Source organism: Triticum dicoccoides, chromosome 2B, assembly GCF_002162155.2.
Source record: "Triticum dicoccoides isolate Atlit2015 ecotype Zavitan chromosome 2B, WEW_v2.0, whole genome shotgun sequence".
Classification (NCBI taxonomy): domain Eukaryota; kingdom Viridiplantae; phylum Streptophyta; class Magnoliopsida; order Poales; family Poaceae; genus Triticum; species Triticum dicoccoides.
Genome location: NC_041383.1, coordinates 518,234,759 through 518,258,130, shown reverse-complemented (window position 1 = coordinate 518,258,130; position 23,372 = coordinate 518,234,759).

Here is a 23,372-nt window from a genome sequence, read left to right as displayed (position 1 = left end):
ATTTTTTTTGTGAAATAGAGAGGCCCTTCCAGTGGATCCCAGATGTCAGCTGGAGGAATCATTATTTTGAGCATAATAAGGATGCATTTCCTTGTGTGCGGGCGTGGACCCAGCTGTCTGCCTCTCCACAGTCCACGTCTGATGGAAGTCGTTCCATGACCATGTTGACCACGCCGCGCCGAGAGCACTAGGGAAGTGGACGACAGCGAGGCCTAGGAAGGGGACGATGCGGAGCGGGGGAAGACACGGCAGTGGATGCCCACATGGAGAGGAGTACGAGGGTTCACTGGTTCGGCTATGGTGTGAGGCTGCCGTCGCCGTAGGGCCTAGCTAGCAGTGGGAGTAGTAGGGGGCAGTGAGGCCTCAACGGCAGCACAACCACCCACTGGGAGGCAGGAGCAGGCGGTCTCGTCGGCGCTGGTTCGGGCGGATGGTGCAAGAAGAGCAGCAATTGAAGAAGCAACATGATCATTCGATTCAAATCCAACGGTTACTGCTGCTACAATTGTTTGTTGACTAAGTTTACAAGCCCTGCGTACGCGTCAACTTAGTAGGCCCATAGGTCAGCCTCCCAACCGGTGCGCCCTAGATGTCAGTGAGAGGAATCATTTTTTCGCGTAATAAGGAGGCAGTTGATTGCGTGCGCCCAGGCCAGCGGAGGGAGTAGGGTGGGCTGGGGAATCCTGTGCGGCACCACAGCGGGCCACAAGAGGAGGGAGCAGGCAGTCCCGTCGATGCTAGTTTAGGCGGCTGGAGCAGGAAGATCAGAGATTGAAGAAGCACGTCGGCCGTTGGATGGACATCCAACAGTCACTGTTGCTTGAATCGTGTGTTGACTGACAAAGCCTTGCGTAAACAAGTCCGCCTCGAAATATGTGGCGTGTGCAGCCCATTTGCTATTAGTTTTATAATTTTTACTCATTTTCTAATCCATATGGAATTTATTGCAGCCCGTTTTCCATTTTTAGAATTGCTGCCCATTTTCTGGTCAGTACCAGGGTTAAAAAAATTAACTAAATATGTGCGAAATTTTGAAAATTCGCAAATTTTTGCTGGGGAACAAAATAGTCTTAATCCAAAAATTGGTAGCCATACTAAAACAAATTTAAAAAAATAAGTACTATGTCATGTTAAATCGAATGAAATACTATAATATATCAGTGAAGAACAAAAACAAAAAAAGAAACATGTACTCTCGTGGTTGATACATGTACTCTGTACTGCACCCATATGAAAACAATCAAAAGCAGCATGTAGGGTATTATCTCTTCAAGAGAGCCCGAAGCTGGGTAAAACCCTGTGTCCATCTTACCATCGCTCCAAGACGCCTAGCTTAGGACCCTTACTACGAGATACGCCGGATATTCAACCAACATTGGTGCTTTCATTGAGAGCCTGCTGGGTGATCGTCATGGATCGATGGGATGATCAGGTGATATTTTTTCATTCACTTTCATGTTTATTTTCTCTTTTGCAAAATCCTTGCTATCACGTTTTGCTACGTTGTTTGTAGTCAGATCGGAATCCAAAAGGTTTTGTGCGGCAGCTGCCATATCCGTCGTTCAAGGATACCTTGGATCGGAGTTATCCATAGGCCATTAAGGTCCTGGAAAGTCGTGCGTGTAAACAGTAGCCTCGCTGCACGGATCAATGTGGAGATTATAGGGAAATCTGAGTAGCAACACATGCCAGCCGAGGATATAGCGAGCAGGTTGCCCATCCCCACGCAGAAACAGTACAAGAGGGCCGTCTGACAATAGTCCTGATCGGCAGCGGCATGCAGGGAAGTTTCCGTCCATCCTCCTTCCTCCTTATTATTTAATTAAGTTGTACTTAATGGTTTGTCTTTCATGATCTGCGCCCTCACGTGCTACTACTAGTTGGCTTTAGCCTTGCTATATTCTAACCCTTGCGTAGACCGTCAAATCCCAAGTGGTCTGATGCTATTACTACTAGTGCATATATGCGACCCTTAATGGATTATTGTGCTTAACAATTGTTTTTAGATTTCCACACTTGAAGATCTAGGTCTGTAATCCGGCCTACGTTACTGCCGCCACTTCAAGGCGATATGATATGTCTTCGCTGCCCCACGCGTATTGCATCCGTAACTTGAGCGACCCTGCGAGTTCGGATTACGTCACCTTATTGCACCGACGCCCTGTGTCGACAACAGCCTCGCGCCAGCGGACGAAGAAGTCAAATCTGGCGCTCCTACTTCGAGGGCGTGGCTGCAACTTCACCTAACAGACTATCCAAAGCCTACTTTTCTCTCCAAAATTGCTATGTGCAGTAGGAGATCATGAGGGAGATTCAACTTTTCTTTCCCTTTATTCCTTATTTAATTATCTTTTTTCCTTATTTAATTATAAGCCTTGAGGAAATAGACTACTTTATTAAGCAGTCTGTCTTCGGATATGTACTTATCAAAAAATGCATGATACTAATTGTTTCATAATTTTCAAGGTCGGACCATTGTGCGAGCTTGCCTTGATAAGTTCGGCTCATTGTTAAGAGAGCCCCTCCGTGCCGCTCCAACCTGGCTATCGTCTCGACATCCCAGCTTGCTGTGCGCCTACCAACAGACACCTCATCAAGGTCAACCATTCAAAAAAAGCAATCCGAACGGCGGTGAACCAGCCGAGGAGATGACACAGTACTGTACACGACATGCATGTTATGCCAACACTAGTTCGGCTCAGCGCGGTCACAGGGAGATCCGATCATTGTTTCTGTTTCCTTCATAATTTAATTACAAGCCAATCTATACTTTTCGCTAATCATCTTCCTTTTATTCACTTTCCACATGCAAGTCCGCCTAGTATTACTAGGACTGCTTGTGTCCATGTAATAGGAGCGACACATGTTTCTCTTGGTATTGCCATAGCAATGACATGGAGATAATGACCTCGAGCACACAACAGGGAGATTTGCTAATTTTCCCTTTTTAATTCAATACCTATGTAGTCGGCCGCTGGTTGTCTTCTAGTTTTTCTGACAAATACACAGAATAAAAGTGCTACTATGCATACTGAGGATTGGCTTTGCAGCGTGTTCGGCACGGATCAGTTCGTCCATTTGCTTCCGTCTGCTACAGTCGTCGCTGCTGGCGTTCAGGTTGTATTTTCCGAAATTATTTGATTAGCATTATTATAAACAAAATATTTTTTGTTGGCCTGTACTGCATCATCTTGGCAGAGAAATTCTACCGACGTTTGTACCTGGCATCAGTCCGGCCAGCCTCTCCCTGTCACCTGGGCAGGCCGACCTTCGCCGACATCGCCGTGCCACGACGCCAACGCGCCATCGAGCTAGCCTCAGCACTCAGGCCATATTTACCAAACTTTTTTCGAGTAAATTAATTATGCACCTTTTTTCATTATTATTTTCTGGTTTGCACTATTTTACCTGTGCAGGCAATTGGCTTAGATCGGGCCGCACTATCCCCTCGGCGTGGTATCCTCGTCGCCCACCTCCATCGGCCGAATTGTGTCGTCGCCTTGGAGTATTGCCCTGTGTTGGAAACCCCGCATCGCCGCTTCATCAACCTACTCAGACGGAGATTCCAGTGTCACCCGACGACCTGCTCCATTACCTCGGCTAGACCAGGGGCTTCAACTCTTCGGAGTACCGTGCTCTTCGCTCAGCCACATCGGGGCTGAGACCTTGTCCTGCACCAAGCTCGGACCGCGTCATCAATGCCGAACACATTAACCAGCTAAGTCGCTTTCATGCTCAAAAACTCCCAGTTTTAAATTTTGTTCGATCCGACCAAGCATTATACTTTTTTCGCAAAAAGTTGTTTGTGAAAAACTTCCTTGTCCAAACTTTGTTTGTGACACACAAATTCAAATACCCCGTTTACTTGGGGGCTTCCTTTATGAAGCCTTTCCTCTTGCAAATGATTTTACTTGTACGGCTTCGTTCCTTGTTTGTGTATTATGCCACAATTTGCACCATGTTGACTTAAGCGATTTGCAAGCTGGGTTGCCTTGCTCCTGTGTTTATCCCTACGTTCCCGATTGTTCGGCTAGGGAGTAAAGGGAGCACCTCTGCGATTGTCACGATCGGGTCATCCGAGCCGGACCTCAGACTGGTGACGCTGAAAGCTAGCGCTCTTACTATTTTCAATAATGGTCGGCACACAACGGAACTCATGAGTACAAAAAATCTATTGCACAAGTCTCACAGTAATAATGAGCAACCGAAGAAAGGTATCGGTAGGGGTACTATTTTCTTCGAAGTAGCTTCTTACACTTCATCGGTAATATAGCATAAGTTCCCTGAGCGCACTTTGTCTGTTACAGCCTTATGGCCTGATTACCTAGTTATTGGAAACACCGTCGATATTCTCGACAGGTGGAGTACATAACACTTTTCGGTCCTTGACCAAAGAGGGAGAAGTCGACGGTCGGTTAAGACACGTATAAAGTTCGGGTGAACACAGATGTGATACAAGTACTTTAGTACGTACAATCATTATACATAAAATTCTTTTACCCAAGTCACTCGGGGCCTCTTAAATTTATGTGAGCTGTTTTATAATAAGTGTTCTTCTTCCTAGTCATTGCAAAGTCTTTTTTCTATCACTCCTTTTTTCGACGTGAGTGTGTGGTTAATAGCCGGGGAGCCTAATTTTCCTCTCAAAGCCGCTAAAGTTTGCCAGACGGGCCTAACGAGAAGTACTCCGCCCTCGAGATAGGAGGTTGAAGCCGTAGGCTGTCCCGCTTGAAGTCTTGAGATAGGATGTGTCATGTTAAAGCACAACAGAAGCACAACTTTTTTTTTCTAAGACCAATTTTCTGATTGGCACCGAACAATTGATCTAGTTCGGACGTCGAGTTTTTACTGACGTTTTTTGGTTTTCCAATCCTGTGGCACTTTTCAACTATTTGTGTGTTTTCTGCATAAGTCTTGCAGTGCAACGCCAGACACCTTTAGAGATTCGGCAAAAATTCTCGGATATTGCTATATATGCATCGGTTTCAAATTGTGTCTTCGGTCGATAGTTGGGTTGCCCGACTCCTGTGCCTGCCTCCTACATTCCGCTTTGTTCGGTTAGGTGTGCAAAAGGAGAACCACTGCGATTGTGCTTCCAGCTCGCATGGTTAAGCACCTCGGTGGAGAAAGCCGAAAACTGGCTGTCACAATAAGCATAAACTGGTCAGCGATCCGATGACTATGTTAAATGACGGGTCATTCATAACATTGGCCGAAGTGTTTACGGCTTGACCTCGGCTATCGCCGAACACTAAGCGAAGGGCTACTTGCTGGCCTTCCAACTTTAAGCTCCTATGACTAAGTGAAAGTTATAAAGTCCGCATATCTGATTGCCTCGGTTCTGCTAACACAACCGCCTTCGGGCACCGAGACGTCGGCTAAGGGTTGTTTTTTTATTTCGGTAACACCCTGCATAGAATCTACAAGGGGGTAGAAGCCGACGATGGGCCACTTTCAGATTAGAAACGGTCGCAACGGAAGTGAAAATTTGGGTTCATCTAGACCATAGAGTTTGGAAGCTTTCCACGAACTAAATCCTCAGTATTTTCCTCCCACATTGATCGGAGCTGAGGTTTCATGATCATGCTTAGCATGACAACCCAAACAAAGGAACCGATAGCGGGACTATTTTCTTTGGACGATATTTCTTATGTTAAACAATAATATAACATGTCTCTCTGCGTACCTTTGTTTATAAAACCGTATGGCCGGATTACCTTGTTTTCCATAAATCTTGGCCCTCATAAAGGCTTTATAAAGTAGGACAAACACTCCCCGGCTACTGGCCGAGGAGGTTGAAGCAGATGGTCGGTCAACAAAGTTTTGTACAATTTGAATTCGAGTATTAATGATGTAGAGTACTCGGGTACGTAGAATCATTACACATAATGTGTGATTTTACTTCGGACATTGATTCTTAATTCGGCCACCCGTGCCCACATTAAGGCTCGGGGGCTACTGGGCTTCATGCTTATCATTTACAAATATTAAAAGGGTACATCGATCCCCTGATCTGGTGTCGCCACCCAACCAGTGTCTCGGGGGCTACTGCATTGACAATCCAATGCAGAAAATTTAAAGTGCAATATAGTTTTCGAGGAGATTATTATCCTTAGGTTGGTCGGCCGCGCCCAACCTGAGTCTCGAGGACTTTGCACACCGCGTTTCTATTCCTAAGTATGCTGCCGAGCTGGGAATTAATCCTCAAGCTGATTTTATGAATCGACCTAAGTCTCAGGGGCTACTAGGGTCAGCGGTTTGATTTTTTCCTTCAGGTGCATCCCGGATATTAGGCCAACACGTACCTTGAGGGCTACTGGCTATACATCTAGCAGAGATTACATTGCATAATTTAGAATTAAATTCATAAAAATCAGCCCATGGCCGAGGTGGTGCACCACCTCGGACACAGTCCCGTGTTGGTGCTCGACTACAATAGACACCCCGGAAGCAGTCCAGCATAAAGCTCAGACGCTAGTGGCTGGCTCCGTAGAGGGAATTTCTGGCATTAAGCTCGGCTCAACACCTAGGATATAGTCCGGTGTTGGAGCTTGGACATAGTATGGCGTTGGAGCTCGGATATAGTTCGGCGTTGGAGCTCGGTTGTAAAAATACTCCTCAGATGCAGTCTGGCGGTGGAGCTAGGATACATTCCGGCGTTGGAGCTGGGAAGCGGTCCGGCGTTGGTGCTCGGCTGCAAAAGATACCTCGAATGCAGTCCGGCGTTGGAGCTCGGAAGCAAGAGGACACTGCCGCCCGGGAACAACTCCAAACCCGAGGTGTGGCATAAAAATAACAAGGCATTTATAAAGGCCAAAAACTTAAAGGGGCTCCTCGGATACCCGACTTGTATACTCTTCGGATGCACTTCGGCGATCCTCAAGATCGAAGATGAGAAGATTTATTGAACCAGTTTTCAAGATCGACCACCGAAGATGAAGAACAGTTCAGAAGAATCGAGGAGCGTCCCCAACTTGAAGACCGGTTCAGGGGGCTACTGACGGTGTCCTGGACTAGGGGGTACTCACCACGTCATCTCCCGATCAGTTGGATTGGGCCGAGGACCCCCATGGCCGCATACTCGTGGGCTAGTTCAGACAACCCCTGCCGCATACAAGGAAGACTCCACAAGACTTGGCGCCCAAGACAAGGACTATCCTAAACCCTAGGCCTCTGGTGTCTTATATAAACCGAGGCCAGGCTAGTCAATAGACAATCTCATATTCATTACTACAATCTCATGGTAGATACATGTACTCTGTATATGAAAACAATCAAAAGCAGCATGTAGGGAATTATCTCTTCAAGAGAGCCCGAAGCTGGGTAAAACCCTGTGTCCATGTTACCATCGCTCCAAGATTCCTAGCTTAGGACCCCTACTACGAGATACGCCGGATATTGAACTGACAACATGCGGGCCTCTACATCGACCAGTATGTACGTACACGTTCGCGACCAGAATGACAACGCTATGTACGCTTCGACCAGGTGGGTCCCGACTATCAGGCACTTCCTTCCGTGCGAAGATGTAGCTAGTGGGTCCCAGCAGTCAGAGGGGCGAATCATTTTTTTTTGCCCGGACGCACTTCCTTGCGTGCGAAGATGTAGATGGTGGGTCCCAGCAGTCAGGGGCATATTAAATTTTGTTGCCCCTAATATGGACGCACTTCCTTGAGTGTGAAGATGTAGCTGGTGGGTCCTAGCAGTCAGGGGGGAAACATTTTTTCCAAAATACAGTGAACCGTCCGATGGGTCCCCGTTGTCACGTGGAGGTATCATTATTTTCCGCGTAATAAGGAGGCACTTCCTTGCTGCGGCCGTGGACCCAGCTGTCAGCCTCTCCACGTACAGTCCACGTCCGATGGAAGTCCTTCTTTGAGCATGTTGACCACATCGCGTCGAGAGCACCACAGCGGTGGACGATTGCGAGACCTATGAAGGGAACGACACGGAGTCGGGGAAGACGCGGCAGTGGATGCCCACGCGGAGAGGAGTATCAGGGTTCACTAGTTCGGCTGCGGTGCGAGGCTGTCGTCGCCGCAGAATAACAGGGGGTGTGGGTGAGCAGAGGGATGGCCTGGCCAACGGTGGGAGTAGTATGGGGGCGGGGAGGCCTCCGCGGAAGCACAGCCGGCCACGAGAGGCAGGAGCAGGTGGCACGATCGGCGCTGCTTTGGGCCGCTGGAGCAAGAAGACCAGAGGTTGAAGAAGCAATATGGCCGTTGGATGGACATCATACGGTCACTGGAGTATTGAGTAAGTTGACAAAACCCTCCGTCCCCGTCAACTTAGTAGGCCCACAAGTCAGCCACCCACTATGGTGGGTCCCAGCTAGCAGGGGGTATTCATTTTTTTGTTCGTAATAATGAGGCACTTCCTTGCGTGCGAAGATATAGCTGGTGGGTCCGACCTGTCAGCGGGGGGGGGACATTTTTTTGGTGAAATACAGAGGCCCTTCCAGTGGATCCCAGATGTCAGCTGGAGGAATCATTATTTTGAGCATAATAAGGATGCATTTCCTTGTGTGCGGGCGTGGACCCAGCTGTCTGCCTCTCCACAGTCCACGTCTGATGGAAGTCGTTCCATGACCATGTTGACCACGCCGCGCCGAGAGCATTAGGGAAGTGGACGACAGCGAGGCCTAGGAAGGGGACGATGCGGAGCGGGGGAAGACACGGCAGTGGATGCCCACATGGAGAGGAGTACGAGGGTTCACTGGTTTGGCTATGGTGTGAGGCTGCCATCGCCGTAGGGCCTGGCTAGCAGTGGGAGTAGTAGGGGGCAGTGAGGCCTCAACGGCAGCACAACCGCCCACTGGGAGGCAGGAGCAGGCGGTCTCGTCGGCGCTGGTTCGGGCGGATGGTGCAAGAAGAGCAGCAATTGAAGAAGCAACATGACCGTTCGATTCAAATCCAACGGTTACTGCTGCTACAATTGTTTGTTGACTAAGTTTACAAGCCCTGCGTACGCGTCAACTTAGTAGGCCCACAGGTCAGCCTCCCAACCGGTGCGCCCTAGATGTCAGTGAGAGGAATCATTTTTTCGCGTAATAAGGAGGCAGTTGATTGCGTGCGCCCAGGCCAGCGGAGGGAGTAGGGTGGGCTGGGGAATCCTGTGCGGCAGCACAGCGGGCCACAAGAGGAGGGAGCAGGCAGTCCTGCCGGCGCTAGTTTAGGCGGATGGAGCAGGAAGATCAGAGATTGAAGAAGCACGTCGGCCGTTGGATGGACATCAACAGTCACTGTTGCTTGAATCGTGTGTTGACTAATAAAGCCTTGCGTAAACAAGTCCGCCTCGAAATATGTGGCATGTGCAGCCCATTTGCTATTAGTTTTATAATTTTTACTCATTTTCTAATCCATATGGAATTTATTGCAGCCCGTTTTCCATTTTTAGAATTGCTGCCCATTTTCTGGTCAGTACCAGGGTTAAAAAAATTAACTAAATATGTGCGAAATTTTGAAAATTCGCAAATTTTTGCTGGTGAACAAAATAGTCTTAATCCAAAAATTAGTAGCCATACTAAAACAAATTTAAAAAAAAAATAAGTACTATGTCATGTTAAATCGAATGAAATACTATAATATATAAGTGAAGAACAAAAACAAAAAAAGAAACTAATACCCCATTTGGTATAATTTTTTTGGAATTTTCAACTCCTTTGATATTACTTTTAACAGACACTGGCCATACTCTTTGGCCAGGCCGGAATGCATCCCTCCTCATCTTGAAAGATTTGTAGCCCAGTAAGTCAAAGAAAACAAATAGGCCTAGCTTGGGTATTCTTCAAAAAGAAATACTGGGCTACCTATTTTCCCAAATAAAAACTTGCTGGGCTGGTCATGTTGTTAGACGGGCCACAGAGACCGCACAACCCAGTTTATTGCCTGCTCCTCCGAATTACTACTCAAAAGTTGTGCAATTCTGTCGTTAATTGACTACACGTTAAAAATGATGTGGGTCCCAAATATCAGCAGGGTGGATTAGAGTAAAAAAACTAGGGGTGCATCTGAGTAGTAAAAGAGGCGCTTGCTTGTGTTCGAGAGTGGACCTGGTGGGTCCGTACTGTCATACTCAAAACAACAGTTCTCTCCCGGTTCACTATGTTGACAGGGATCGTTTCGAAAAAAAACTATATTGACAGAGACGGATGGGGGCGCCGCGGCGAGCGCACCAAGGCGGAGGATAAAGTGCTATTGCCAATGTGCTAGGTTGGGTTGTACATTCTTATTGAAAAATAAAAATGGACCGGAACTATTTACGACGTTGACTACGATTTGCAAGGGTCCGCTGGTTGCAGGAAGAAGATACTAGGAGAAATAAGACTGGTCACTATCATTGCCTAAGAATAATATCGACTGAATGTAAAGACACTATCATAGGAAATAATATCCTCCTATTAAATCATGAATTTAAAGAACTGGTGCATGAGCATTTAACTTTATTTATTTATCTACTTAGTTATGTTTAGGGGACCATGAGCATGTACTTGGGCCGGATTCATGTGAGAGACTCCCTTCTAGTTAATTATGGGCTCCTCTATTGGGCCTTCATTCGTGGGCTGCATGTTATATACGGTACGGGGCACTAAGGATCGAACCGTGCAACGAGTTCCAAAACATTGTGTTTGTCATTCTAACAACACGTTTATTCAACCAACAGACGAAATATACTATTGATTGTCCATTGAAAACAGTAGCAACAACAACCAGGGCTGGGGGTGCAACAGAAGCAGTAAGCAGGCCAGAAGAGTGAAGACGCAACTCTCTCTTCCAAACCAAACATCAACCATTATTACAAAAGGGCTACCAAAAAAATAACAAGTGTATGCATCAAACTAAATAAAGATCCTACTACACCAAGTGTATGCATCGAACTAACTAGCTCAGTTAGACGTTACTATTTATTAAGCTGTGGAGATTGACCGACGGCTTGAACTAGATGGGTTCCTGATACGTCTCCGATGTATCTATAATTTTTGATTGTTCCATGCTATTATATTACCCCTTTTGGATGTTTATGGGCTTTATTTTATACATTTATATCATTTTTAGGACTAACCTACTAACCGGAGGCCCAGCCTGTATTGCTGTTTTTTTGCCTATTTCAGTATTTCGAAGAAAAGGAATATCAAATGGAGTCCAAACGGAATGAAACCTTCGGAGGCGTGATTTTTGGAACGAACGTGATCCAGAGGACTTGGAGTGCAAGTCAAGAAGCAGCCGAGGCGGCCACTAGATAGCAGGGCGCCCCCCCTATAGGGTGCGCCCCCTGTCTCGTGGGCCCCTCGGGCGGCCACTGACGTACTTCTTACTCCTATATAAGCCTACGTACCCCAAAAACATCGAGGGAGCACCCGAAACACAATTTCCACCGCCGTAACCTTCTGTATCCGTGAGATCCCATCTTGGAGCCTTCGCGGGCGCTCCACCGGAGGGGGAATCGACCATGGAGGGCTTCTACATCAACACCATAGCCCTTCCGATGAGTTGTGAGTAGTTTACCACAGACCTTCGGGTCCATAGTTATTAGCTAGATGGCTTCTTGTCTCTTTTTGGATCTCAATACAATGTTCTCCCCCTCTCTTGTGGAGATCTATTCGATGTAATCTCTTTTTGCAGTGTGTTTGTCGAGATCCGATGAATTGTGGGTTTATGATCAAGTTTATCTATGAATTATATTTGAATCTTCTCTGAATTCTTTTATGTATGATTGAGTTATCTTTGCAAGTCTCTTCGAATTATCAGTTTGGTTTGGCCTATTAGATTGATCTTTCTTGCCATGAGAGAAGTGCTTAGCTTTGGGTTCAATCTTGCGGTGTCCTTACACAGTGACAGAAAGGGTTGCAAGGCACGTATTGTATTGTTGCCATCGAGGATAAAAAGATGGGGTTTATATCATATTGCATGAGTTCATCCCTCTACATCATGTCATCTTGCTTAAGGTGTTACTCTGTTCTTATGAACTTAATACTCTAGATGCAGGAAGGAGTCAGTCGATGTGTGGAGTAATAGTAGTAGATGCAGGTAGGAGTCGGTCTACTTGTTGCAGACGTGATGCCTATATACATGATCATGCCTAGATCATCACATAATTATTCGCTTTTCTATCAATTGCTCGAGTAATTTGTTCACCCACTGTAATACTTATGCTATCTTGAGAGAAGCCTCTAGCGAAACCTATGGCCCCCGGGTCTATCTCTTATCATATTTGCTTCCAATCTACTTTTATTTGCATCTTTACTTTTTGCATCTATATTATAAAATACCAAAAATATATTTATCTTATCATACTATCTCTATTAGATCTCACTTTCGCAAGTGGCCGTGAAGGGATTGACAACCCCTTTATTGCGTTGGTTGTGAGTTCTTTGTTTGTTTGTGTAGGTGCATGGGACTTTTGAGGAGCCTCCTAATGGATTGATACCTTGGTTCTCAAAAACTGAGGGAAATACTTACGCTACTCTGCTGCATCTCCCTTTTCTCTTCAAGGAAAACCAACGCAAGCTCAAGACGTAGCAGTGCCTGACGGGGGAAACTCCAGCCATAGGTCGAAGTCTGATACTTGTGACCCTCTCTCCTACTTTGGGCTGCAGAGCATGGCGGCACATATCAGGGTATGGTGCATGTAGAGACGCATGGTATGTTGTGTACACACAGTGTTGCCTGATGAATGATACCGCGCTGCCATCATGATCCTTGTCGTCGGTTATCTCCTGGTTAATCGGATAATTCAGTCCAACAAATAGAGAGCGTGTACCAAGGCTACATATCAGCCTCCAGTCAAAAATTCCTAAAGGCCCAGAGAAGTTGGGATCCTGCTCAAAGACCTTGCAGTGACTGTGATTGTATTCCACGAAACAACATGTCCGGTATGTTCGAATGATTATCAATCGTTCGCCGTCGTCTGATCAAGCCAGGAACCACCTGCAACTGCCATGCCGGTTTTCTTTGAAAGGTTCTGGGATTAGGAAGGTTAGGGACACCAGGCGGCCTACAACATCATATCAAGTTGGAGTCAAATAAAAAAGGGCTCTTGATGTAGTCAATCTTAAGAACAACATGTTATGAGCATGAATATTGTTTTAGTAAATGTTGATAGTAATATAAGCAAGCCATCATGATATCATAGGAAAGTAACATACTACTGTAACAACCATTTTTAGCGATGACTGGAGTAGGCCAACAATACGTCCAGCCATAGAAGGAGTCGACAGCGTAAATGAAGCCCTTGTGTTCAATGGCATGAGAGAACCATGGAGGATGTATGATCCTGCGATGGACGTGCAAATTTATCCACTTACCACAGTGACCTGTCAGATAGGCGAGACCGCGGTTGAAGAACGCAATTAGCCTGAAGTCTTTATAATTCGCAGATCTTGTGGGCACTTGGCAGATTACAACCTTGAGCAAATCAAACTTGGTATCATGTTGGCTACTGTAAGATTCCGAGTATTCTGGGTCGCGGTGCCAAAGCAGTGCAGTGTTAATTGAAGGAAGGGGGATCAATCACCGGGTGTAGACCTCCACGAGCATCCGCTGCCGTGAACGTCAACGAGCACCATCCAAGAGGTGTTCATGCCGACCCATTACATACCGTTAATGTAGTTGAGGGTGACGGGGATGGGATCGCAGTCAAGGGGGTTGATGCTCGCCACCCTACGATCATTATGCTGCATGACACACCGTTTCTGAAGATCAGGCGGCATCAGCAAGCAAGGATTTGGCTTAAAAAGCTCCGGCTTGAGGGCTTTGAGTAAACAGTACAACCCCGACCAGCACGCGGCGAGCGACATGGTACTGAGATTGTCCACACGCGAAACAATGATCTTGATTACCTCTGTGGGGACCGAATTCCAGCCACTCTTTTGGCGGGCACTGCTCGGTTCTGCCATTGTTAGTGCTTGGGTTTAGGATGAGGGGGGGCGCCTTAGCGGGGATGGAAGATTGGACGAGATTATGTGCGGACAAATATGGAAAATCGAATATGTGATGCGGGAAGTGGACAGGTGATGATGACTATAGCACGCCGCTTAACTTACGAGACACATACTAGCAGCATAGGGTCATATCGATGGCAGACAACTTTCTTGAGTGATCACAGTACTGGTACTCCCTACAATACCTACTACTATGCCATAACTTGCTTGAGTAGAGTAGTAGAGTAGGACTCTGCTCTACTACTAGCACCGGAGGAGTAGTATATTCTAATCTAAAATAGTTACAAACTTCAATGCCCGAGCGTGGAACGACTATGAACCGTGCTAACTCCAATCCCCAGCAAACGTTCGCTGGGAGACATGGCAGTTGTAAACGTCTGCGACACAATTACAGTACGTGTGTATGGCTTAAAAATAGGCCACCGTCGGATGGAAATCTGACGGTTACGTGGGATTCGCCAGGATTGAGCTCATGCCGAACAATCGCCAGATATCATTAACTAAAAAAAGGTTAAAACACCCGGGGCAATAACTTGCACCGGCTGACCACTAACAATGATACTAACATCCCGTCAAAAAATGATACTAACATAGTTGTAAAATGGTTATGACCGTGTCTACGTGGTGTTTGGAATCATATGCAAAAAAAATAGAAAGATGTCCGTGCATTGCATGGCACACCATCATCACCAACTCGGTTTTTTCTCTACTCTTACTCCTATAAAAGACTCAGTTGGTGATGCTGGAGGCGAGGAGGTGTCTTCAGCCGGGCGTGCAGCGGACGGCGCAGTACTATTTGATTTGTTATAAAAAACAAAGAAGAGTAGTAGAGATAGAGATAAGAGTAGAGATAGAGACTTAGGGAGGAGCACGAGGTTGTGGGGGATAAGGATGAACGAGGCAAGGCCTTATCTGTAAATGTGGAGAGAGGTGCGGGTATCTTTTGTAGAATTGTCATAGTTGGCTTTCTATCCGTCAGATATAGATCGGACGGTCCATATTACAAGATGGCAGGCACACCATCATCACAAACTCAGTTTTCTATAAGAGTAGAGACTAGGGAGTACTAGTAAGGACACCATCTACTGCTTCGTGTGCTACTCCTGCGCTCCATTCGGCAGCCGCAACGTCCCCTACAGCCACTCCCTCTCGTGCTCCATTCGGCGGGCGCTGTTGAAATTTGGGGAGCGCACTTTCGGGACTGCTGGCAGCCACGACTTCACCGACGATGACTTCTTCCCCGACCTCGGCAGCCTCTACCTCAACGGCATGGGCGACAACCTCAACGCCAATGGTGCTGCTCCCGTTGCACCGTATGTGTTTCTGTCCTTCCTGTTCAAAATCGTGGTAGAATTCATGTTTCTACTCGGTATCCTACTACTATGCTAGTCCACATGATTAGTTTCATCTCTGTTATAGCCGTCATGATTTATTTTGTGCTTATTCGGATTAAATCTCGTAGTAACTTGCTCATATATTCAACTTGCGCAACGTCCCTACAGCCACTCCCGTTTCATGGGCGGCCTGGTCGATGCCTCCAAGGAGCCCTTCATCTACTGCTATGAGTGCCCGATGCCATTTTGGGGCTCACCGGCGGACATGGTGCATCACCTCACGGATGCGTGTAGCGGTCACTACTGGCTCTTGGCGGAGAACATCAAGTACGAGACGTGCTTCCCGTTCACCATGCCGGAGTCGCTGGAGAATCACCGCCGCCTGCTAGTCTCGGAGGAGGACAGCACCATCTTCCTCTTGATCGTGGGCACCGGCGAGGCCCGCGCAGGCCGCCGCCCCTGTCACATCCCTAGCTTATGGTAATGCATAGTGATAGAATTTGGTGTTGCATCATGTTTAATTTTGAATTAAGCTTGAAATGGGGAATGACCAAACCCTAGCATCAAATTAAATCACTAGGTTCAACTTAAAAATATTATCAATGAACCCAAAATGCCCTTCATAAAATGTTCATCATTTCTGGATTGGGCTAAAACCCCTGCCAAAAATGGTGCACACTTTTCTAGGACACCATGGATTCATGAATAAATTCATAAGTATTTGAATTTGGATATTTAAATAGTATAAATATTTTTACATGTCCAAATAAATATGTAAGTAGTTGAGGGCTGTTGGGAATAGCTTCACAAGTGCCCACAGTTATTTCCAGGGTTTATTTAAATGGTTTAACATTTATGCTAAATCAAAAACAAAGACAGGAAATTAGAAAAACAGAAAAACAAAAAGAGAGAGAAAGAGAGAGAGGAGTTACCTAGGCTTACCTGGCGACCCAACGGACCCACCCCTGTAGCAACCCAGTTGGGCAAAGCCAGCCCAGCCCACTAGGGGCAAGGTTGTCTTAAACCTTGCGCAAGTAGGACATCGAGCGTGTGCTCGCCGCACGCGCGCCCTCTGAGTGCCACCTCCTCTCTGCCTGCTCGCCCGGATGCCTCTGGACGATGCCACGCAGCTCCCCCGACTTCCTCTCACTCTCCATCGCCCTCATCCCCTCCTCAGCTCCCTCCTTCTCTCTGTCCGTGGGCGCCGAGACCGCCGACAAGCACCACCGAGACCACAGCCTCCCCCGTGCCTCTTCGACGTGACCCCGAGCTCCGTCGTTTACCCATACGCTGTCTCCACCGAGCCACATGACGGAAAGAGCCTTGGAGCGTCACCCCAACGTCTTCTTCCTCCTCGGGTCACCGAGATCGCCGGTGATCATGCTTCCGCTCCGACGCGTCCCCGAGCCCGCTGACCTTCTCCTCCGCCCCCAGTGAGCTCCTGATCGCTTCCCCCTATCCCCTTCTTTGATAGCACGCCCTAACTAGCCCACCGTCGAGGTCGATATCTCCCCGCCGCCGGCCATGTCACCACCGTCGCTACGGCCGCGCAAGCTCGCGCCCGAGCTCACGGCTGCACTCACCGCACTCCCTCAAGTCGAATACGACCATCCATGGCTCCTTTCGTGCCCCGCATCGCCCGAACCATTGTTGGCCGAACTACGGCCGCCGCACTCATCGTCACCACCGCCGCTATAGTCCACCTCGCTCCCTCCCGTGGCCACCACTGGATGCGCGCGTGTGCCAGCAACCCATAGCCGCAACTCGCTCGAAACCGTCGCCCTTAGCTCAAGCCTGAGCGGACTCTGCCACGGCTTGAGGTCGCCGCCAGCCAAACTCCGGCGTGCCGACGTGGCCGCGTAATTAGCGCTAATCATCGCCAGCTAAACCACCCTTAGACACTGACAGCGGGCCCCGGAGCGGGTCAAAGCCTAAGTCAACGCAGGATTAGTGTCTGTCTCACTGACTAGTGGACCCCATGGGTCAGGTTTGACCCTGTTGACCTTGCTGAGGTCATGGTGACGCAGTAAGTGATTTTCTGGATTTTAAATAAACCAGGAAATTCCAGAAAATGTTTAAAACTTCTAAAATTCATAGAAATTCAACCATAACTCCACATGAAATAATTTATATATGAACAATGATCAGAAAAAGCCAATCTATCCATCTGTGCCATTTTCATGCATGTTAGAACAACTTATGACTATTGTTTAGGACAATTCAATTAAATGTCATTTGAATAATCACATATGGAGTTTGAATTTGAATACTCTATTCAACCCAACTTCATTTAAATCGCTGTTAGTTGCATTAGCTCAAATCACAGCATATTGCCATGTCATGATCATGCATCATATTGTTGCATTGCATTGATTGTGTTTCCTCTCTATTGCCGCTAATTGTCCCCCCCCTAAGTAGACGTGGTACCGATGATGAGATCGATGACACCGATGAAGAACTATACTATCTTCAGAAGTGCCAGGCAAGCAAAGACCCCTTGTTCATTCCGATACAATCCCACTCTCTCAATCCTCCTCTCTTTTACTACATTAGGACAACAACGATTCAACTGTTACATGTTGCGGTAGTTGAACCCCTTTCCTCTGCATGACCTGTCATTGCCACAGTAAATAGATGAAACCCACTAGCATGAGTAGGAGTTGCTAGAGCCCTGATGTGCCTACTCATTCATGTTGTTTGTCATGCCTGCTAGTGCTTAGAGTTGAGTCAGGTCTGATTCATCGGGGATGAATTGGAAAGTTGTGAACATGTCCTACTGTTGAGAGCTAAGTGCGTGAATATGATTTGGTAAAGGTAGCGGTGAGAGGCCATGTAGGAGTACATGGTGGGTTATCTCATTGAAATCCTCAGGAACTGAGTTCTATGTTTGTGATCCATGAACAGTTACTACCACACATTGGAATGCTTAAGTGCCCCTCTTGGCTTATTAATCAACTCGATCTCTGTCAAGGAGTTGCAACTAGTTTTTGGTGTTTGTAGGTAGTGCTAGTAGTCTACCAAGTGGCACCCGATACAGGTGGGCTTGGGACAGACTAGGTGCAGTGGCACGGTGTACCAAGTGGCACCCGGATGGTGGGCTTGGGAACCCTGCTCACATCGTTTGGGGCCGTGAGTGACACCCAGGCCGGATCTCCTTGCGGATGGAACCCGAATAGGCGATAAACCTGGACTAGAGACTTGTGTGGTTAGTCTGGTCGTGGCCGACACCCTCGCTAGGCTTCCACTTGAAGGTTGCCAAGATACACGATGTGTACATGGCGGTAAGTGGCGAGAGCGTGTGTGAAGAAGTACACCCCTGCAGGGTTAACATGGTCTATTCGAATAGCCGCGTCCGCGGTAAAGGACCTCTGGGTTGCCTATACAGTTCATAGACAAGTGAAAGTGGATACTCTAAAATGCGCAAGATAGGCGTGAGTGCTATGGATGGCTTTCTTGTAGGGAGACGGGAGCGGATCCACAGTGGTGTATTGATATGGTGAATATGTGGACTCGTGTGCGCCACCTCAAAAGAGTTGCTTGCAGTCGTAGTTCAGGATAGCCACCGAGTCAAAGCTGGCTTGCTACAGTTAAACTCCACCACCCCCTGATACTTCTCCATCGTATCTATAATTTTCGATTCTTCCATGCCAATATTATACAACTTTCATATACTTTTGGCAACTTTTTATACTATTTTTTGGGACTAACATATTGATCCAGTGCCCAGTGCCAGTTCCTATCTGTTGTATGTTTTTTGTTTCGCAGAAACTATCAAACGGAGTCCAAACGGGATAAAAACGGACGGAGAATTATTTTGGAATATTTGTGATTTTTGGGAAGTAAAATCAACGCGAGACGGTGCCCGAGGGGGCCAGGAGATATGGGGGCGCGCCCCAGGGAGGCAGGCGCGCCCTGGACTCTCATGGGCCCCTCGTAATGCAGTTGACGCTCTTCTTTTGCTGCAAGAAATCCAATTTTATGAGAAAGATCTGGGCGAAAGATTCACCCCAATCGGAGTTACGGATCTCCGGATATAAAAGAAACAGTGAAGGGGAAGAATCTGAGAACGCAGAAACAGAGAGATAGATCCAATCTCGGAGGGGCTCTCGCCCCTCCCAAGCCATGGGAGCCAAGGACCAGAGGGGAAATCCTTCTCCCATCTAGGGAGGAGGTCAAGGAAGAAGAAGGGGGCCTCTCTCCCCCTTGCTTCCGGTGGCGCCGGAGCGCTGCCGCGGGCCATCATCATCATCGCGATCTTCACCAACACTGCCGTCATATTCACCAACATCTCCATCACCTTCCCCCTTCTATATCCAGGGGTCCACTCTCCCGCAACCCGCTGTACCCTCTACTTGAACATGGTGCTTTATGCTTCATATTATTTTCCAATGATGTGTTGCCATCCTATGATGTTTGAGTAGATTTTTGTTGTCCTATCGGTGATTGATGAATTGCTATGATTGTTTTGAGTTGCATGTTTTATTATTGGTGCTGTCCTATGGTGCCCTCCGTGTCGCGCAAGCGTGAGGGATTCCCGCTGTAGGGTGTTGCAATGCGTTCATGATTGGCTTATAGTGGGTTGCATGAGTGACTGAAACACAAACCCGAGTAAGGGGATTGTTGTGTATGGGATAAAAGGGGACTTGATACTTTAATGCTATGGTTGGGTTTTACCTTAATGAATCTTTAGTAGTTGCGGATGCTTGCTAGAGTTCCAATCATAAGTGCATATGATCCAAGAAGAGAAATTATGTTAGCTTATGCCTCTCCCTCAAATAGAATTGCAATAGTGATTACCAGTCTAGTAACGTAGTCAATTGCTTAGGGACAATTTCACAACTCCTACCACCACTTTTCCACACTCGCTATATTTACTTTATTGCATCTTTATCTAAACAGCCCCTAGCTTTTATTTACGCGTTCTTTACTCTCTTGCAAACCTATCCTATCACACCTACAAAGTACTTCTAGTTTCATACTTGTTCTAGGTAAAGCGAACGTCAAGCGTGCGTAGAGTCGTATCAGTGGCTGATAGGACTTGAGAGAGTATTTGTTCTACCTTTAGCTCCTCGTTGTGTTCAACACTCTTATTTATCGAAAGAGGCTACAACTATCCCGTATACTTGCGGGTTATCAAGACCTTTTTCTGGCGCCGTTGTCGGGGAGTCATAGCGTGGGGTGAATATTCTCATGTGTGCTTGTTTGCTTTATCACTAAGTAACTTTTATTTGTTGTTCTTAGTTGTTTTCTATCTTTAGTTATGGATATGGAACACAAAATACCAAAAAAATAGAGGTATTTGCTATTCATGTAGATGGGGTAACTCCTAAAACCCCGATGCTCATTATGTGAAAGATATTATGTACTACTTCGATAATCCTAAGAAAACCCCATTCAACTTTATAATGGGTGACACATTGGATCAACGTGAATACTTTAGGGATTATCGCTCGACACAAAAAGGGAAACTATTATGGGATCAATTTATTATGTTGCGTTGGTATGCCTGGAATCTCTGCTTGAGATATGATATTACTTGTTGCTCTAGGATGAAGGCTCCACACCTTCCCTTTTCATGCAAATTTAATGATAATGAAACCTTAGCTTCTTATGCTAATGGTATATATGATTACTATGATGTGGAACAAATAGAAGAATTTGTTGCTTTTAAGGCTTCTTAAGAAATTGAAGCTTTGTTTGAAAAGTATGAAGCTTTTGATGATGATGGTTATAGGCCTGAAAATCTTGCTATACTTAGATATTGCTATGAAAATTATGAATACAATTACTATATTAATGCTTTTATGAAGAAAGTCTCCGCTGTCCAAGAAGAGACTAATATTTTGCAGGAAGCTATGGAAGAAGAAATTGATGAAACTGTGAGCTCATTGGATGAAAAAGATGATGAGGAGAGCGAAGAACAAAAGGAGGAAGAGCGGATTAGCTACCCGTGCCCACCTTCTAATGAGAGTAACTCTTCAACTCATATATTGTTTAATTCCCCTTTGTGCTTACCGAAGGATGATTGCTATGATGATTGCTATGATCCCATTGATTCTCTTGAAATACCCCTTTTTGATGATGCTTGCTATGCTTGTGGCCAAGATGCCAATATGAATTATGCTTATGGAGATGAACTTGCTATAGTTCCTTATGTTAAACATGAAATTGTTGCTATTGCACCCACGCATGATAGTCCTATTATCTTTTTGAATTCTCCCAACTACACTATATCGGAGAAGTTTGTGCTTATTAAGGATTATATTGATGGGTTGTCTTTTACCATTGCACATGATGATTTTGATGAATGTAATATGCATGTTCTTGCTGCTCCTACTTGCAATTATTATGAGAGAGGAACTACATCTCCGCCTCTTTATGTTTCCAATATGATAGAATTGCAAGAAACTACTTATACTAGGCATTGGCCTTTACTATGTGTGCATGAATTGTTCTTTTATGACATGCCGATGCATAGGAAGAGAGTTATACTTTGTTATTTCTTGATATATGTTACTTTGTGCTCACTACTAAATTACAAATCATTGTTAATTAAAATTTTCTTTGATATACCTTGGGATCCGGGTGGATTCATTACTTGAGCACTAAATGCCTAGCTTAATGGCTTTAAAGAAAGCGCTGCCAGGGAGACAACCCGGAAGTTTTAGAGAGTCATTTATTTCTGTTGAATTCTTTTATATAGTTTTAAAAAAATAGAAAATAAAGAGGGGAACCTAAAAACTTTTCAAAAAGGAAAGTGAAAGTGAGAAAGACAAGCATTGTTGAAGTGGGAGAGCTCCTTGAACTTTGTTCATGCTCACGGAAACTTTGTGGATCTTGATTACAGAAACTTTCCATCAAAAATAATTATTCCCTTGTACAATTCCATTGTATTATAAAAATAATGTGCCAAGGTTTGCCTTTAGGATGTTTACAATGCTTGTTGGTTTGTACGGTGCAGGACAGAAACTTTGGTTGTAGTGCGAGATTTTGAATTTTTAACTGGAACGTCAAATGGTTCTGATTCCTTTTGCACTGTCTTGCTGTACAACTTTTCTATTTTTCCTAATTTTTGTATAATTGTTGGAGTAGCATAAGTATGGTGAATGTTCAGATTGCTACAGACTGTTCTGTTTTTGACAGATTCTGTTTTTGATGCATAGTTTGCTTGTTTTGATGAAACTATCAATTTATATTAGTGGATTAAGCCATGAAAAAGTTATGTTACAGTAGACACAATGCAAAAACAAGATATGAATTGGATTACAACAGTACTTAGAGTAGTGATTTGCTTTACTATACTAGCGGATCTTACCGAATTTTCTGTTGAAGTTTTGTGTGGATGTAGTGTCTAATCGAGGATGTCTCGATATGAGGAAAAGGAAGAGAGGCAAGAGCTCAAGCTTGGGGTTGCCTGAGGCACCCCAAGTAAATATTCTAGGAGACTCAAGCGTCTAAGCTTGGGGATGCCCCGTAAGGCATCCCCTCTTTCTTCAACAAGTATCGGTATGTTTTCGTATTCGTTTCGTTTATGCATTATGTGCAAGTCTTGGAGCGTCTTTTGCATTTAGTTTTCATTTTTTTCTTTTATGCACCATTCTGGTATGAGATAGTCCTTGGTTGATTTATAGAATGCTCATTGCACTTCACTTAAATCTTTTGAGTATGGCTCTATAGAATGCTTCATGTGCTTCACTTATATCATTTGAAGTTTGGATTGCCTGTTTCTCTTCACATAGAAAACCGCCATTTGTAGAATGCTCTTTTGCTTCACTTATATTTGTTAGACCGTGGGCATATCTTTTGTAGAAAGAATTAAACTCTCTTGCTTCACCTATATCTATTTAGAGAGATGACAGGAATTGGTCGATCACATGGTTAGTCATAAAATCCTACATAAACTTGTAGATCGCTGAATATGATATGTTTGATTCCTTGCAATAGTTTTGTGATATAAAGGTGGTGATATTAGAGTCATGCTAGTGGGTGGTTGTGGATTGTAGAGACACTTGTGTTGAGGTTTGCAAGTCCCGTAGCATGCACGTATGGTAACCGTGGTGTGACAAATTTGAAGCATGGGGTGTTTCTTTGATTGTCTT